Below are 19059 nucleotides of genomic sequence, written 5' to 3'. Positions count from 1 at the left end.
ACGCATATATTTCGATTGAAGAGTAAGAAAGATCACTCTTTGTATTTTGAAAAATAAAAAATACATAAAATTGGGGGGGTCCTCCTTGACATTTCAAGCACATACATATGGGGAGGCCCCATTTTTTACCAGCACTGAGTTAGATGTAGTGTAAGCATTAAAACACACTACAATAAAGAGTTGGGGCACCACTCAGTGGGCCCTTATACTTGAAATCAGAAATCAAGCAATGATCACAAGATATGTCTTTTCAGACAAGAGTTTCATAAAGAAATGTTCTCAAACTGGTCAAATTTTCAGTTATATGTCCTTCTAGCAGGAAGAGGTGGGTCCAGGTGGATGAATTCTGGAAGTGACATCAGAGATGTAACAGCTGTGAATCATCCAGTCTGCAGAGGGAGGAATGGAATAGGCATTAGAACACAGAGCCAACCCCTGGAACAGCGGGTAATTAGAATCACCAAAGCCCTTAAGATGTCCTATATGTGCACATGCATGATAGTATATTTAATAAATGTGAGGGTTACAAAAAAATGCACGACCACCACCCACCAACACACACACACATTTTGCTGACATAGGTGACCACAGGGCTATGGTAGAGCAGGCCGTGCTGTTAGAAAAAGATACATATTAGTATCTTTAATCTGGATAGGCACACATTTTAAGGAGCCCACATTTGTAACTCTTTAGATTATAAAACTGTAAATATGTTTTTTAAGGTTTATTAAGGTTATTTTTTCTATATATTTTTCTGAACCTGTCAATATTTACCAAACATGATAAAAAAAATATACACTTAACTTAAAATAAGGATGTCTTCATTGTTTTTTAAAAAAGACAGTCCTAAAACATCCTTAACATATTTGCTGCAGACAAGGTTTATTGCATATTTAGTTGTTTGTTTTATGCACTGTATCTATCTTGCAAGTGATAATTTATGCAGGCTTACTAGAATTGTCATATTGTGTTTTATTCTGCATATAAACTATTGTAATATAAGTAAGGTCTGAACTTACTCCTATTTTGTAACTGAGTACAATGATAAAATTTACAAATTAGCAATAAAATACATTGCATTTGTAAACGTGTTTTTATTTGCATTGGTGTTTATATGTTGTAATATAAACTAAGTACAATATTTATTGTGTGACTGTTTACTTAGCACAAATACATGCAAATATTGTCATAATGACATACTGCAAGTAATTTAGATGTGAAATGGAAATTTAAAAACAGTGAACTTGTTCTACATAAAATAAGAGTTCCTTATCAACATGCAATGAGCTCTTTCTGAAGCATGTACCGTGTGAGTACTTCTGAAAAGCATTTTTCCTTCTTTTTGATGAAAATATAAATTACTAGTACTAGTCAAATTGAAGGCCTAGACACAATATATTTAACTGCGGAAGAAATCAAAATAGTGTAGCAGAGAGCAATTATTCTGCCTTAATAAAAACGGAAGATATTTTGCCAACTTGAGTACAGCATAAATGGGAATATCTTCATAGCAGCCTTAAATAAAAAATGTCTTTGTTGTTCTTTGTTTATTATCATAAATATAATTTACTATATGCAAGTATGTTTGCAAGAATAATGGTAGAAATTGTGACAGGTCAGGAGACTACCCTAAAATTGTGTATTAATTGCTAAAATGGGGAACAAATGTAAAATTAGTGAAGGTATAGTGAAGCTAGTGAAGGTGTAAGTACTGAGGTTGAAAGTACTGGTAGATCAGCAAAAGGGAAAAAGTAAACAAAGTGAATAAAATCATCTGCGATGGAGTAAGAACTTACTTATTCCAATAGGAGAGTACATGGAACCAGCCTTTTCCATATCAGCACTGGGCACAAAGTGAGGACAAACCCTAAAATGGGCAGATCACTATGACAGCGTTTTTTCACTTAAGAAACAGAGCAAAAGTTAGACCTCTTATATCATTGAAAGATGCTAAAAAATTAGTTCACGCTTTTGTTTTCAGTCGTCTAGATTACTGTAACGCACTCCTCTCAGGACTACCCAAAAAAGACATAAATCATTTGCAACTAGTGCAGAAGGCAGCTGCTAGAATCCTAACTAGGAAAAGAAAATCCGAGCACATTTCTCTAGTTTTGATGCCACTACACTGGTTACCTGTGTCATTCAGAATTGACTTTAAAATACTGCTTATGGTTTACAAAGCCTTAAATAATCTCGCTCCATCTTATATATCAGAATGTCTGACACCTTACATTTCAAATCGTAACCTTAGATCCTCAAATGAGTGTCTCCTTAGAATTCCAAGAGCAAAACTTAAAAGAAGTGGTGAGGCGGCCTTCTGCTGTTATGCACCTAAAATCTGGAACAGCCTGCCAATAGGAAATCGCCAGGCTAATACAGAGGAGCACTTTAAAAAACTGCTGAAAACACATTACTTTAACATGGCTTTCTGATAATTTCACCTTAATTTAATCCTGATACTCTGTATATTCAATTCATTATAATAACTATTCATGGTCGCTCTAAAATCCATACTAACCCTTACTCTCTCTTCTGTTTCTTTTCCCGGTTTTCTGTGGTGGCAATCTGAGCCACCACCACCTAATCAAAGCACCATGATGTTCCTACAGTGATGGATTAAAAGCCAGAAGTCTGCATGACCATCATCATCAAGTCCTTACATGAGAACCCTAAATACAAAGAGGACTGTTTGATTTATGTTAGGTAGAGCTCAGAGGGGGCTGGGCGGTCTCATGGTCTGGAACCCCTGCAGATTTTACTTTTTCTCTCCAGCCGTCTGGAGTTTTATTTTTGTTTTTTCTGTCCTCCCTGGCCATTGGACCTTACTCTTATTCTATGTTAATTAATGTTGTCTTATTTTAATTCTTACTTTGTCTTTTATTTCTCTTTTCTTCATCATGTAAAACATTTTGAGCTACATTTTTTGTATGGAAATGTGCTATATAAATAAATGTTGTTGTTGTTGTAAAGTGGCAAGGTTATTACAGTTCATATTTTGTCATAATGAAAACATTCTGATTGGCCTAACAGCTTAATCTCTGTCACTCTTAGGAGGAATCTGAAAACCAGGGAGAACCACCTACATGAAGAGGGAAGAGAGCGCTTCATGGATTACACTTTCAATCAGTTTGAATAGAACTAAAATCATATACCCAGGCAAACTGTATTTTTGTCATTTAAAAACGTAAACGAGAAAACAAAGAATAAACAGATTGTGACAGAAAGAAAAAAACAGCAAAGAGAAAGGCCTTAGCCTTTGCTAAGTTTTAAATTTATTTCTCATTTGTTCTAAGTGAAAAAATAAGAGCATAGATAGCAGACCACTTATGGTACTGCATATTTATAAAAACTTGCCTTTGTCAATATTAAAGTGTAGTTAGGATTCCACAAAGGGAGACAATGAGTCATGTATCTTAAAAAAGTTTTTTATTTCTAAACCCATACTAGGAGTCATCAACAGAGGAATCAAAGGCAATATATATCAAATGAGGAAGGTAGGGTAGGTGGGTGTAAGGGGTGGGGGTGCAATAATAAGGTGGAGTTTGGAGGGTGTTGGTCATAGTCTTATTTAATATGTGAATGTTCTACTTTTTAAGCCTGCATATATTGAGTCCATGTCCAAGTGTCTGTTGATGGCATTTTTGTTTGATAGCCATGATTCAGCCAGCTCTCTGGCACTTTTAGTATTAGGTTTGAATCTTATTTGCACAGTATCCAGTTGACCTTATATGTGCATGTTTATATATATTGTAAATTTTCTTTAACATGAATGTAATCATTGTATCTGTTGTTGTAGCGGGGGGGGGGCTTTAATTAATGTAACACCCACAGGACGCATATGTGACGTACAGCAGTCTCCTGCCAAAAGCTGGATGACGCTTTTGCAGGTAAGGCGCTTCTCAATGCTCTCCGTCTCTTGTATAAGTTGACAAGTTTTAAATAAGTGTTTTCTGTCTGAAACTGAATGAAAACATCACGCCATGTGGTTGTCGATGTGTTTTGAGGTTCTGTTGTCGCCTTTGGTCGGCAGAAATGGGTTTTAAAAAGTGTTTGGTTTAGCGGAGATTCAACCTCATTGGTATATTGTTTGGTTTGCTACAGGAGACAGAGAGCGCCTGACGTTACATGTGCTGACTGTGCCCTTTACTGCTTGTCTTGTAGGTACAGTGGTGTGAAAAACTATTTGCCCCTTTCCTGATTTCTTATTCTTTTGCATGTTTGTCACACAAAATGTTTGTGATCATCAAACACATTTAACCGACCAAAATTACCCCAAGAGCGCAGAGACGACTCATCCGAGAGGTCACAAAAGACCCCAGGACAACGTCTAAAGAACTGCAGGCCTCACTTGCCTCAATTAAGGTCAGTGTTCACGACTCCACCGTAAGAAAGAGACTGGGCAAAAACGGTTTGCATGGCAGATTTCCAAGACACAAAACCACTGTTAAACAAAAAGAACATTAGGGCTCATCTCAATTTTGCTAAGAAACATCTCAATGATTGCCAAGACTTTTGGGAAAATACCTTGTGGACTGATGAGACAAAAGTTGAACTTTTTGGAAGGCAAATGTCCGTTACATCTGGCGTAAAAGGAACACAGCATTTCAGAAAAAGAACATCATACCAACAGTAAAATATGGTGGTGGTAGTGTGATGGTCTGGGGTTGTTTTGCTGCTTCAGGACCTGGAAGGCTTACTGTGATAGATGGAACCATGAATTCTATTGTCTACCAAAAAATCCTGAAGGAGAATGTCCAGCCATCTGTTCATCAACTCAAGCTGAAGCGATCTTGGGTGCTGCAACAGGACAATGACCCAAAACACACCAGCAAATCCACCTCTGAATGGCTGAAGAAAAACAAAATGAAGACTTTGGAGTGGCCTAGTCAAAGTCCTGACCTGAATCCAATTGAGATGCTATGGCATGACCTTAAAAAGGCGGTTCATGCTAGAAAACCCTCAAATAAAGCTGAATTACAACAATTCTGCAAAGATGAGTGAGCCAAAATTCCTCCAGAGCGTTGTAAAAGACTCATTGCAAGTTATCGCAAATGCTTGATTTCAGTTATTGCTGCTAAGGGTGGCCCAACCAGTTATTAGGTTCAGGGGGCAATTACTTTTTCACACAGGGCCATGTAGGTTTGGATTTTTTTCTCCTAAATAATAAAACCATCATTTAAAAACTGCATTTTGTGTTTACTTGTGTTAGATTTGACTAATGGTTAAATGTGTTTGATGATCACAAACATTTTGTGTGACAAACATGCAAAAGAATAAGAAATCAGGAAGGGGGCAAATAGTTTTTCACACCACTGTATGTTGCAACGTTAATTATTGTCCTTCATTGTTGTTGTTTATATTCAATTATGTTGCAACGTTAATTATTGTCCTTCATTGTTGTTGTTTATATTCAATTGTTAAATTTGTATTTATTGTATTTGTGTATACATGTTGTGAGACATGCCCGGACACCATCAGACAGACACCGCATCTTTATAAAAAGGTCTTTTATTTTGTCCTCCATCATAAATACACACAACTCAGTCCCGCACAGTCCACCTGGCCTTCTTGCTCCAATCACCTTAATACTGGGCCTTTCTCACTCTGTCTCTTGGACCTCCTTTCCTTACTCTCTCTGCAGCGTACTTGTGACTGCATTCTCGTACCAATCATGCCCGTGTCGCTCAAACACAGGAACATATGTTGGTGTACGGGAGCCTCGTCCTGCTCCCATTCCCAACTCATATAGTGCCTTTCCTTCCTACCTATCTATATATCTATCCCCTTAGCTGTTTTTATATATCTATTATACAGTGCCTTCCCAGTAGCTCCCAAACTGTAGGAAGCTATAACTCAAATGTGATTTATTTGGAGCGGGCCCTTTGTATCTTCACCCAGATGTGCTCCAGGTGCTCCCTCTAATGTCACTTCCTGGTGTGGCGGAAGAGCACTCGGAAGCACTCCGGGGTGGTAGGTAAGGATCCTGAACGCTGGAGGGATTTTCCTCCATCTTCCCGGGTGTGGCAGAAGTAAATCCATCCCGGGCCCCCTGAGACTCGGGGGCTCCCCCAGCGGTGGCCACAGGTTAAAATAGGCGTAAGCCTCCTTGTTCCTCTCCTGTGGTGCTCCAGTAGGCTCTGGTAATTCTAGTGTTAATACTGGGCGGTTTTCCTCTCTCCACGCCCCTCGTGGTCTTCACCCAGGAGGACGGTGTGGCGGAAGAGCACTCGGAAGCACTGCCACCTTCCGGTCCTTCCAGGCGTCCCGGCCGAGTCGTAGCTCCAGCGATTCGCCACAATCTTTAATAAAAAAAGTGGATGACGCTTTTGCAGGAGACAGAGAGGGCCTGACGTTACATCTGCTGACTGTGCCCTTTACTGCTTGTCTTGTAGGAAAAAAGGTGGAAGACACTTTTGTAGAATAAACGGCAGAATTCGTGTATTGTTGTGTCTGTCTTCTTCCAAATCACCAGCAGCCATTCTAAAGCCGCTAAACATATATCAAAAACAGTGGGTCCTTCCTTCTGACATCATAGCAATATACTTGTGCTTTAGATGTTTATCTCACGCATACAGCTGGGCACATGCTGCATGGTATACTGTACCTTATGTTCATTGTCTCTGCTGCAGATTTCCTAATTTTGGCATTAAAAAGAACTGTCCATGAGGTGTTTTCTGAAGAAATCAGCCCACGTTTTATCAGTATGTCACTTGCCTAACTCAATACAACAGAATGCTTGACCAAAATATTAAAGAAGCTTATACATCTAAAACCAGACCTTGACAAGATTAATCAGATCATAATTGTGTCAAACTAATTCTTGTACATAAGACAGTCTTCAAGAAGTCGGGACTGATGAGGCTGTAATATGCTTATTTTGAATGCTCTGACTGATCGGTCTTTTGTATATAGGAATATTGATGAACTGTCTGATACTAGAAGCAGTTAAATGTCATTTTACAAAGGCCCTATAATCTGCCAAATATTGCTGAACAACAAGCCATGTGATACTAAAGATTTAAAGTCACTGTTAAACAAAAAGAACCAAGGGATTTCAGCAGGGAAGTGTAATCGAACACAGAGAATTACTGAAAGAAGTGAAACTTTAAATCAGGATTGAAACTGAAAGTGTAAAAACAGGATTGAGATTAAACTGCAAACTGACAGGCTGGATTCATTTTGGAATGATATGAAAATGTTGGCTTGCGCTCACAATAAAAAAAGAAATTGGCTGGAATTAGCAGAGGCAATAACTGATTGTCAGCTGGCTGAAAAATTCAATTACTTCTAAGTTTGGTAAACAAGACTTTATCTCAGTGATTATATAGCGAAATGCTAATCCCTAGGACTGGATCTTAGAATCAATCTCCCTTTGATCAAGATGGGAAAAAGTTCTCTTACGAAGTTAACTCAAAAAAAAGCTTGGTGCCATGCAGAATAAGTTAACACCACTTTCAGTCTTACACAGAACATCTCTGTCCAACATTATGTTATGCAGTATATTTTGCATATTTCTTTAAGCAGGCCAATGTTATTCTAGTCACCAATACTGCACATTCCAAAACTTCAACTTTGAACTAGTTGCCTTAACTTCTCAAATCATTACATTCTTTAAAAAGCTGATTAAGAGAGAATTGGTAATAAAATAATAAAAAAAAATCCTGCAAAATCTTTTAGAACATCATAATAATCAAGATGAGAACAGGTCATTCAGCTCAACAAAACTCACCAGTCCTATCCACTTAGGTTTTCTAAAATAACATCAAGTCTAGTTTTGAAAGTCCCTAAAATGCTACTGCTTACAATACTACCTCCTACCATGTGTCTATGGGTCTCTGTGTTCTTAATTAACTCATTTTAAAATAATAATCTCAATCCACTGTAGTAATACCCTTCATAATTTTAAACACTTCAATAATGTCTCCTCTTAATCATCTTTTAGTTAAACTGAAAAGGCTCTGCTCTTTCAATTTTCCTCATAATCCACGCCCTGTAGCAATGGAATCCTCTGGACTTTTTCTAGCGCTGCTATGTTCTTTTTGTAGCCTGGAGACCAATACTGTACATAGTACTCCAGATGAGGCCTCACCAGTGCATTATAAAGCTTGAGCATAACCTCCATAGACTTGTACTCTACACATTGTGCTACTGTATGTAACCTAAGATTCTGTTAGCCTTCTTAATGGCTTCTGAACACTGACTGGAAGTTGATAGTGTAGAGACCACTACGACTCCTAAATCCTTCTCAAAAGATGTACTTTCAATTTTCAAACTTCTCATTGTGTATTCAAAATTATGTGCCTGGACCCTTATCAGTTTTTAACAGAGAAACATGTTTAGTTTGGAACACCATAGCTTCACTTCCACATCTGATGTATGAGCAGTTCTAAAACCCTAAATTTCCAAAACCCTACAGCAAATTACTCATTTTTGATTTTTCATCTGCTTTTGATATACTCTGTGTGTCCAGTGCCTCTGAACAATCTGATTGGTCAGTTTGGCCTTGCTGATGCAACGAAAGATGATGAATGGCGCATGATGCATGCTGAGAGAATCAAAGACACCATAGCTGCACTTCCACATCTGATGTATGAGCAGTTCTAAAACCCTACAGCAAATTACACATTTTTTTATTTTTCATCTGCTTTTGATATACTCTGTGTGTCCAGTGCCTCTGTGCAATCTGATTGGTCAGTTTGGCCTTGCTGATGTGACGAGAGGAAGCCTGAGAGTGAAATGCATGAGGAAGAACCGGACAGGAAATGAGAAAGTTGCCTCACAAATAATGACAAAGTCTGAGAAGCAGGCAATGTTCACACATGCAAATAAAGAGGAAAGGTCCTGCAGCTACATGTAGGGCAAGAGATAGTAAACATCTCTTGATTATTCGATTACCATTCTTTGACACGTACTGTGGCTAGTAATTAATAATCTGTTTGTATTTTAGTGTGAATGGCAGGATTCTAGGTTAGATCAAAAATATAATAAAGCGCCTTATACATGATTAACGGTTGCAGGCAAGGAATACACAAAACAGAACAAAGAAAGAACATAGACAAAACTGAGTAAACAAAAATAAGTAGACAAAAGCAAAATCCTAAAATATCTCTGAACTTACTTGCTATGGAATTGACCCCTAAATGTCAATGGTAGGTTCACTGCCTTTTCAATCCTTCACACAGGCTCACTTTAATTTTATGCTGGGTGCTCCCTCCCAATAGTAGAGCCTTTACTTTGAACTCTTCCCCTAACTTCAAAGTTAAAGATAGCCTAAGGCACCTTAAAATCCTCTTTTAGGGGTAATTACCCAGTCTTGAAATCACTTTCATGGTCACATTAGCCCTACAATAGCTGCAGGGACATCAGACTACAGCTTCCCCTAAAAGATCCTAATTTCTTTGCTCAGCTAAGAATTCCTTAACAGACCAGGTTTTCTCAGTTGCCTACCATAAAAAGGAAACATCATTTGACCTCCTTACAGTCTGTGATTGTGTGCTGGTACTTATGACCTGAAGGTTTCCTAACTGGCCACTTCTTTCATCTAGAGACTATGGTGAGGATCCAGTCTGCCAGAATGTATCTTGACAATATTATGTTCCTGTCAAAGGAGAACATTAGGCACTCAAGCATTTAACTTTTTTACTCAAACTTTAATTCTTTCTCTAATATCTCTCATACACTCATCCCCCTCACCTGTTGCCCTTCAACAGAACGTAGTACACATACAGAGCTTACTGCTATCAAGTAGCTGCTGTGTTCCTATAATGCCATATGCACAATTTCTTCTATTAGTAGCTTGGTGTTTTCTTTCTACTGTAGTTCCAAAGAGGGACCTCATACTGTTCTGTGGCATCCTGGTTTGTTCCACAATGCCACCACTCCTTCACATTCTTCACCTATACAACACTACAAATTCATGTAAAAAGCAATATATTACTTGTCCTTTAATAAATATGAAAAAATTATCTGAAGTTAAAGCCTTACAAAGTCCCCCAGTAAAAAGTCAACAATATATCTGTGTTTATCGCATAGCTGATTACGGTCTCTTGAGACTTCCTTGACAGATGACTGCCAAGCGATTTATAAAAATGACCTGTCATAAAGAAGCCACAAAGAGATATGATAACCGAATGATTTTATAAAGACAATGTGCATTATCAGTAGACTGACAATTGATGCTCTGTCTATTGTGCTGTTCTTTTTCCAAGACTGAAGCCAAAAACCTATAATGATGCCTATAGTTCAAATGTCATGGAATGTACTAAATTTCTATTAATAACTTTTGTATAATACAATGCACATGTCTGTTGAATTAAGACTGCCTGATGATAGAAGAGGCCCTAGAGCAGTAAGTTCTCAATCAAATTTCAGATTTGTCAAGGAAAACACCTAAGATCCAGGTCTGCACTGTAGGATTCAAACTTAATAACCAATAAATATGTATTTATTAGCTACATTTAATGTAATAAAGTCATTCTTAGATATAAAGAAAAAAAATATACATATGATATAAAGTCATCACTTGATATAAAGACAAGGCTAGGTGAAAAACTGAAAATGTATAAAACTGAAGATATTCTATATTTGAAATATTTCCTATTTTATTTATTCATTTTTGAATTGCACTTATTACAACTGCAGGTTGAGAAGGACCATACAGACAAAAGAGCTGTAACTGTTGTAGCAGTGCACTAAATAAATGAGTTAATTAATGGGAAGGCATGTAAAGCCTGCATTTAAGTTGAAGTTCAAGTTTAAGTGGCCTTTACTGTCATATCATCTATAAATGGGCAGTACAGTGATAAGAATTGTTTCCCAGGACCACAGTACAACATAAAACAAATTCTATCTAGATAGTGTAGGGTGGGCTGCATAAAAGGTGGATTAGCCATATAAATAAATCCATTAATATGTGCAATTAAGCAATTAAAGAATACTATGCAGTTTTGACAGAGCAATCAATATAACAGTGCAACATACGATAACATAGAGAGGACATTTGTTAACATCTGAGTATGTTGAGCATGTGGAAACAGAAGACAGAAGAGTGGCAAACATGCAGTTTGTGTTATCACAAGATGTTTAAACCATTGCAGACAACAGGTAGTTTGTATTGGAAGACAAAAGCATAATTGAGGCTGTGTAGCGGTCTAGTTCTAATTTGAATTTGGAGGCAGGAGGTTGATCAGATGTCTAACAGTCAGGGTAATGAAACTATTGAATAGTCTGGTAGAGCTGGTCAGGATACTCTGTCAGTGGACAGATGTTTTCTGGTTTTTCCAAGGATGTTTGATTGTGATGAAGTGTGTGCTCTGGCTGGGCCACTTTAGAAAGTTGAGCCTAAGTCACTCCTGCGATGTCTTTTGCTTTGCATTGTCCTGTTAGAAAGCAAACCTTTCACCCAGTTTGTTGTCCAGAGACTCTCTGAAGAAGGTTTTATTAAGAATACGAGGTGTGATCAAAAAGTACGGTGAATGTTGATGCAGAGCACCATCCAAGAGCAACGCAAAACAATTCAATGCAGGTTCTTACATGTCCATCCTAGAGCCTATTTTGTGACAGGTTTCAACTTGTTTGATACTGTCAGTCGTTTGTGAGTCACTGTCAAGTTCTAGTGTGTTTTTCAAGTTTGTTGTTAATAATGGATATTGAGCAACGCATTAATATGAAATTTTGTTTCAAATTGCAAAAAGCTCAGGAAACCCATCAGATCTTAAAATTGTTTATGGTGATACTGTACCGAAAATTGAGGCTGTTTACAAATGGTTTGATCGATTTCGTAATGGATCTGACTTGGTTGAAGACAAGAAAAGATCAGGTCATCCTTCAATATCAATAACCGAGGAAAATGTTGAAACGGTTTCATTCTTCATCATGACAATGCTCCTTGTCACACATCCCTTCTAGTACGACAATTTCTGTCGAATAAAAACATTACGCTGTGTCCACATCCAACATATTCGCTGGATTTGGCACTGTGCAACTTCTGGCTGTTCCCTAAATTGAAAATGACCATGAAAGACAAACGATTTCAATCCATTGAGGACATCCAGGCAGCCACAAAAGCCCAACTAAAGACACTCTCGAAAGAAAACGTCCAGAACTGCTCCGCAAAGTGGCAGGAACATTGGGATAAGTGCATTTGAAGTGGAGGACAATATTTTGAGGGTGACTAGTAGTTGTAAATCTTTTACTGCAATAAACGTTTCTTTTTTAAAACATTCACCATATTTTTTTTATCACACCTCGTACCTCTGAACTTTTCTCTTTTCAGATTTCTCTCAACCTGGGTTAGCCTCCCAGTCTTTGCCGCTGAAAAACAATCCTACAGCATATCATTGCCAACACCTTGCTTCACCATTAGAATGCTATTGTATTGGTGATGAGAAGTGCCTAGTTTCCTACAGACATGATGCTAATCTTGGTTTAATCAGACCACAGTCCTTCATGGGCCTTTTTGCAAACTCCAAATTTGCTTCCTTGTGTCTTTTACTAAGGACAGGTTTATGTCAGCCTATTCTGCCATGAAGTCCAGATTAGTGGAGTTGAGTGATGCATTGCTATGGTGGTTGTCCTAATGGTAGTTTTTCCAGTCTCTATACAGAGTCTCTGAAGCTCACCCAGTTACCACTGGATTCTTTGTCACCACTCTTACCGAGGCCATGCTACACTTCTGGGTATCCTTTTCCCCAAAATGGAAGCTTATTCTAAAATGTTCACAATCACAATACATACTACTGCCCTATGTATCTGACGCTGTTAGTTTTTATTTGAAACTGGGAATACTGTAACTGTAGTTGTGAGTAGTGTTTTGAGGCAATGGAACTGGACATTTTCTAATCTGGAGGGATAAAAGCTGACACACAAACACTGTTGAATCTGCCTTCTTCATATCTCACCATCACTTTTTTTTTTTTTGGAAAATACACGCTTTAAGTGCTTCCTACATTGGTTCCATATTCTGAGAGAATTAAGGATAACTGGATTTTTAGTGTAATGATGGCAGTCTGTATTAACTGAGGCACAGAGCAGGGAATGCAAGATTTTATTTCTGTTACACACCAGGCTTATGGATATTCATCAATTAGTGTCGATGTACAGGTCTTTATAGCTTGTATATTTTCCACCCAGTAATAACATTGAAAGTGTCATGTGCCTTTCTACTTTAGGTCGCTGTACAGTCGCCCCTTGGATGAGTGGATGTTTCAAATTCCAAATAAATGGAGTTATGACTGAGTCTAATTTCTTAAAAAAAAAGACTTGTTAATGTATATTGGGATGCTTTGAAATAGGAAGATAAGCATGGGAAAATTAATCATTTTAACAATGTTGATTCTTCCTGCTAACGTACGGTGGAGCGTAGACCATCTAGTCACGTCTTGTTTAATTATTTCCATACAGGCAGCAAAATTTGGTTGAAAAAGAGCTATATATTTACTTGTAATATTTACCTCTAGATATTTAAATTGATCTGCTAAGATAAATGGGAAGGTGTCCAGTCCGATATTACGTGCTAGAGAATTCACTGGAAAAATGCACACTTTTATTCAAATTGATTTTTAAGTCCAGATATCTTTTGAAAATCTGCTAATGCTTTTAGGACTGCTAGCATAGAATTTTGTGAGTCTATTATATACAATACCATATCATCTGCATATAGTAATATTTTCTATTCAAGTCATTCTCTGAAAATCCCCTTTATCTCTGATGTGTTTCGAAAGATATACAGCCAACGGTTCAATTGTGATTGCAAAAAACACAGGTGAAAGGGGCATTCTTGTTGAGTACCACGTTCTAGTTTGAAGCTATCTGAAATAATATTTTTAATATGATCTGAGGCTTCTGGACTAGTATAAAGCAGTTTGGTCTATGCACATATGTTTGGGCTGAACCCAAATTGTGCAATGTGGTGAATAAGTAGTCCCATTCAACCATATCAAATGCTTTTTCTGCATTTAAAGATAATAGGATCGCAGCGGTGTTAGATATAATGGGTGAATCTATACTAATAAAAGGCAAAGCCCTCACTGACTGACTGACTGACTGACTCATCACTAATTCTCCAACTTCCCGTATGGGTACAAGGCTGAAATTTGGCAGGCTCATTCCTTACAGCTTACTTACAAAAGTTAAGCAGGTTTCATTTCGAAATTCTACGCGTAACGGTCATAACTGAATCCTACTAATGCACATATATACGTCCATAGCCTGCAGCTCGGTCGGCGTGTGAGGCGGAGTTGCGTCCTCCATCAGCACACCTCCCACGTAATTGACTGCCTGCCCATATAAGGTTGTCCGTCGCTCCGGTCTCTTGATTCCCTTCTTTGGCTGCCTGCCTGCCTATATTGCATCCTCCATCCGCACGCCTCACACATAATTGATTGCCTATCCATATAAGGCTGTCCTTCGCTGCGGTGTTTTCATTCCTTTCCTTGGTTCGCCACGGAAGCAACCTTTTTATTTAATCCACGGCTTCTCCGCTGTTTTATTGTTTGTTTATTATGATTATTATAGTTATTCTGTAGGTATTTTAGACTTAGTTTACTGTTCAGATACCCATTATCTTTATTTAATCCGCGGCTTCTCCTCTGTTTTATTGTTTGTTTATTATGATTATAGTTATTTCTTGATTCCCCTCTTTGGCTGACTGCCTGCCCATATAAGGCCGTCCTTCACTGCGGTGTCTTCATTCCTTTGCTTGGTTCGCCACAGAACCAGCCTTTTTATTTAATCCACTGCTTCTCCACTGTTTTATTGTTCGTTTATTATGATTATTATAGTTATTGTGTAGGTATTTTAGACTTAGTTTACTGTTCAGGTACCCATTTCCTTTATATAATCCACGGCTTCTCCGCTGTTTTATTGATCGTTTATTTCTCGCTGTTTTATTGTTCGTTTATTACGATTATAGTTATTATGTAGGTATTTTAGACTTAGTTTACTGTTCAGGAACCCATTTTCTTTATTGTTCCAACCGTACCCCCATTAACATGTCTATCGAGGTGATCACCATCGATCAAAGAACTTTCACTTATGGTTTCCATGCCCAGAGATGGCGCCTGACTTTTCCATTCTCTGTGTTACATATTGCATGGACATATCAGGCTCACTCTTGATATCCGGAGGGACATTGTGTCTTATGTATTGAATGACTGTGACAGGTTCAAGGTGTGGACTGATGACGGTACAGCACATAATTATATTACACAGGAGCACTATAAGACTGAAATGCTTAAGCCCATCATCTATGGTTCTGCATGTGAGTTGATGGCTGCCGCTGAATTGTTCGGTTGTCATTTTCAAGTGTACCGAAATGGCCAAATATTTTACACCTTTGGAGAACTGTCAATGCCTCTTAAACGATTCGAGTAGTGGACACTTTGATGTTTATGAATGTTTCAACTCTCAAAAGCTGGATGCGAAGTTATCGATGAAGCCGGTTGTATGCTTACATCGCTTGACACATGCCGAATGTCACTTCAACACAAGTCCAACTCAAACCGATTATGACAGCAGCAATCCTAGCTGTGACAAAACAGTAAAAAGGAGGAGTGTCAGACATTTTCTAATGCAGCTAGATGGAAACAACTTTGTGCAGCTGTCGCTAAATACTCGCAAGCAAATCCACAAGTTCATAGAGATGCTGTCACTAAATATTTGCAAGCAAATCCACAAGTTCATAGAGACGATGTCGCTAAATACTCGCAAGCAAATCCACAAGTTCATAGAGACGCTGTCGCTAAATACTCCCAGGCAAATCCACAAGTTCATACAGATGTTGCCGCTAAATACTCGCAGGCAAATCCACAACTTCATAGAGACGCTGTCGCTAAACACTCAGAGGCAAATCTACAAGTTAATAGAGCTTCTGTTTCTAGGTACGATCCCAATAATGAAAAGCGGCTTATACAAAAACAACAGGTTTGGCTCAAAAAAGCCAATTGTGGATTTGCGTACGACCCAAACATACATTATGAATCTGACAAAACAGTACACATAGGATCCATGGATGTTCACTGTGACTATTGTCAAGTTCATAAGTGGAAATGCGAGTCTCCTGGTTTGTGCTGTAACGGTGGTAAAATCTCTCTCAGTCCTTTACGTAAGCTTCCTGACCTTCTTGAGGGCCTGTTAAATGGTGAACATCCTCAAAGTGAGCATTTCTTGAACAACATTCGAAAGTACAACAGCGCATTTCAAATGACGTCATTTGGTGCTAACCAAATCGTTGAGGAAAATTGTATGCCTTCATTTAAAGCTCAGGGACAAGTGTATCACTTGATTGGCAGTCTTTTACCTATGCCGACTGAGGAACACAAATTTTTTCAAACTTATTTCGTCGGGGACGATGAAAAGGAAACACAAATGCGCTGTGCTAATGTTTCTGGAGTTAACATACCCCTGGTAAAGCAATCACAAAAAATGCTGCATGATTTTAACACTTACATCCAGTACTTCTACTCCGCAATGGACAGTATTTCAGATGAAGACAAAGACTTCAAAGTTGTCATTCATGCCGACAAAAAACCATTACATGCACACAAACGCAGGTTTAATAAACCTACAGTTCGTCAAGTTGGTGTTGTCATCGTTGGGCAAACATTCGACAATAGGGATATTGTCTTGAAAACCAGAGCCAATAAACTGCAACGCATTAAGGAAATCCACAGATCCTATGATGCACTTCAATATCCCCTCATGTTCTACTATGGTGAAGACGGCTATTATGTGTCTATACCTCAAGTTCATACTGCCAGTAAGTTACCTATGAAGAAAACCGTCTCTGCAGCAAACTTCTATTCATACCGGCTTATGATCAGACAACATCATGATAATGCTATCCTTTTCTTCCGAACTTTATTAAATCAGTTTTTAGTTGATATGTATGCAAAAATTGAATCCGAAAGACTAAATTATATCAGTCTAAATCAGAAAAAACTACAAGCTGAAAATTATGTTAACTTAAAAGATGCTATTGACAAAAACAACACTAATTTAATAGAACTTGATGTGATATTACCATTGTCCTTCACTGGAGGACCTCGCTATATGCACAAGCGTACACAAGACTCAATGACATACATACGTCATTATGGCCACCCTGACTTATTCATCACATTTACTTGCAATCCTAAATGGACTGACATCACTGAAGTTTTTCCATGTCAAAAACCTCACGATTGCCACCAGCTTATCAGTTGTGTATTTCATCTCAAGATTCGCAAAATGATAGACTTGCTCACGAAGAGTAACATTTTCGGCTGTACAAATTGCTACATGTACACCATAGAGTGGCAAAAATGAGGTATTCTCCATGTACACATTCTGTTGTGGCTGAAGGATAGGATTAAACCAGCCGTCATCGATCACGTCATCCGTGCGGAAATTCCTGATCCACAGACTGTCCCCACCCTCCACAAAATAGTAAAATCCACCATGATTCACGGCCCATGTGGACCTCATAATATCAACTCACCCTGCATGATCAACAGAATATGCAGTAAGAAGTACTCGCGTCCATTCATCTCAGAAACTCAGACCGGAGAAGATGGTTAACCTCAGTACCACTGGCGTGGACCTGCTGATGGAGGTCATACAATTAACATCAAAGGAGTAGATATCGACAACAGATGGGTGGTCCCTTATAGTCCTGTGCTGTCCCGTTTCTTCAATGCTCATATCAATGTCGAATTTTGCAATTCAGTAAAATCGATCACATACATCTGCAAGTATGTTAACAAGGGAAGTGACCAGGCAGTATTTACAATACATAATCAAAATGATGAAGTACAGTATCTCGATACGAAGCTGGTCATTACATTAGTAGCTCTGAAGCAGCCTGGCACATTTTCTGTTTTCCCATTCACGAACGTTACCCTCCGGTCATTCATCTTGCTGTGCATCTTGAGAACGGACAAAGAATTTATTTCACAGAAGGCAATGTTTCCGATAAAGTACACAATCCACCACAGACGACCCTTTTAGCATTCTTTGACCTTTGCAAACACGATGATTTTGCAAAACAACTTCATTATAATGAAATTCCATCATATTATGTGTGGGCAAACAACATGTTTCATTGGAGGAAACAGGGCAGCCCTGTACCAGGACATTCAGGAGTGAAAAAAAGATAATGTGCCGGGATGGGTCTACACTGTGCACCCGAATAACTCTGAATGCTACCATCTTTGACTGCTGCTCAACAAAATCACAGGTCCCACGTCTTTCAAATCTCTCAGAACAGTTGATGGTGTCCCACATCCGACCTATAAGTTGACCTGCAGAGCACTTGGTTTTTTACATGACGATATCAACTGGGACGAGACTCTACAGGAAGCTACTCTATCTCGCTCACCTCAAAAGATCCATGAACTGTTTGCTGTCATGTTGGTGTTCTGCCAAATGGAAAACCCCTTAAACCTATGGGAAAAACATAAACACAGCATAGCAGAAGATGTTGGGAGACAGACTGAAAGAGATTATATATGAACAGAAGTCCACCAGTGGTTACATTTGATCAATACAAGTGTCTACAGTTGCTTGAAAACTACGTAATTGCTATTGGAGGTCAATCTCTTGATAATTATGGTTTGCCTTCACCTTTCAGAGAACTGGCAAAACTGACGTCAAATCAAGAGTACTTGAAAGAGACATCTTACAACACCTTGCAATTGCCCAATATAGTCACAAATAACGAGCTGTTGCTAAATAGTGACCAAAAGTCAGTTTATGAGCAAGTCATGAGCAGTGTTATCTCTGCCACTGGCACGGTGTTTTTCCTTGATGCACCAGGAGGAACTGGTAAGACATTCCTAATAAACCTTCTCCTGTCCTCTTAAAAATTATTTCAGACTTTCCCAGAGTATACCTGCTGGGACCACTGAGGATGCATTTGTCTCTTGAAATGCTTGAATTCTGTACAGTTCTCATTGGCAGGGAGTTAAGATGCGATCTACGAGATGAATGTGTAGGACACAGTAATTTATGCGCCATGATCAGAGGAGCATGATCAGAGTTACCGATAGCGTTATATTTACAAGATTTGATACTGGGAAAAAC

This window comes from Polypterus senegalus, chromosome 2 (assembly GCF_016835505.1).
Source record: "Polypterus senegalus isolate Bchr_013 chromosome 2, ASM1683550v1, whole genome shotgun sequence".
NCBI classification, from domain to species: Eukaryota; Metazoa; Chordata; class Cladistia; order Polypteriformes; family Polypteridae; genus Polypterus; species Polypterus senegalus.
This window is presented reverse-complemented; position numbering follows the sequence as displayed.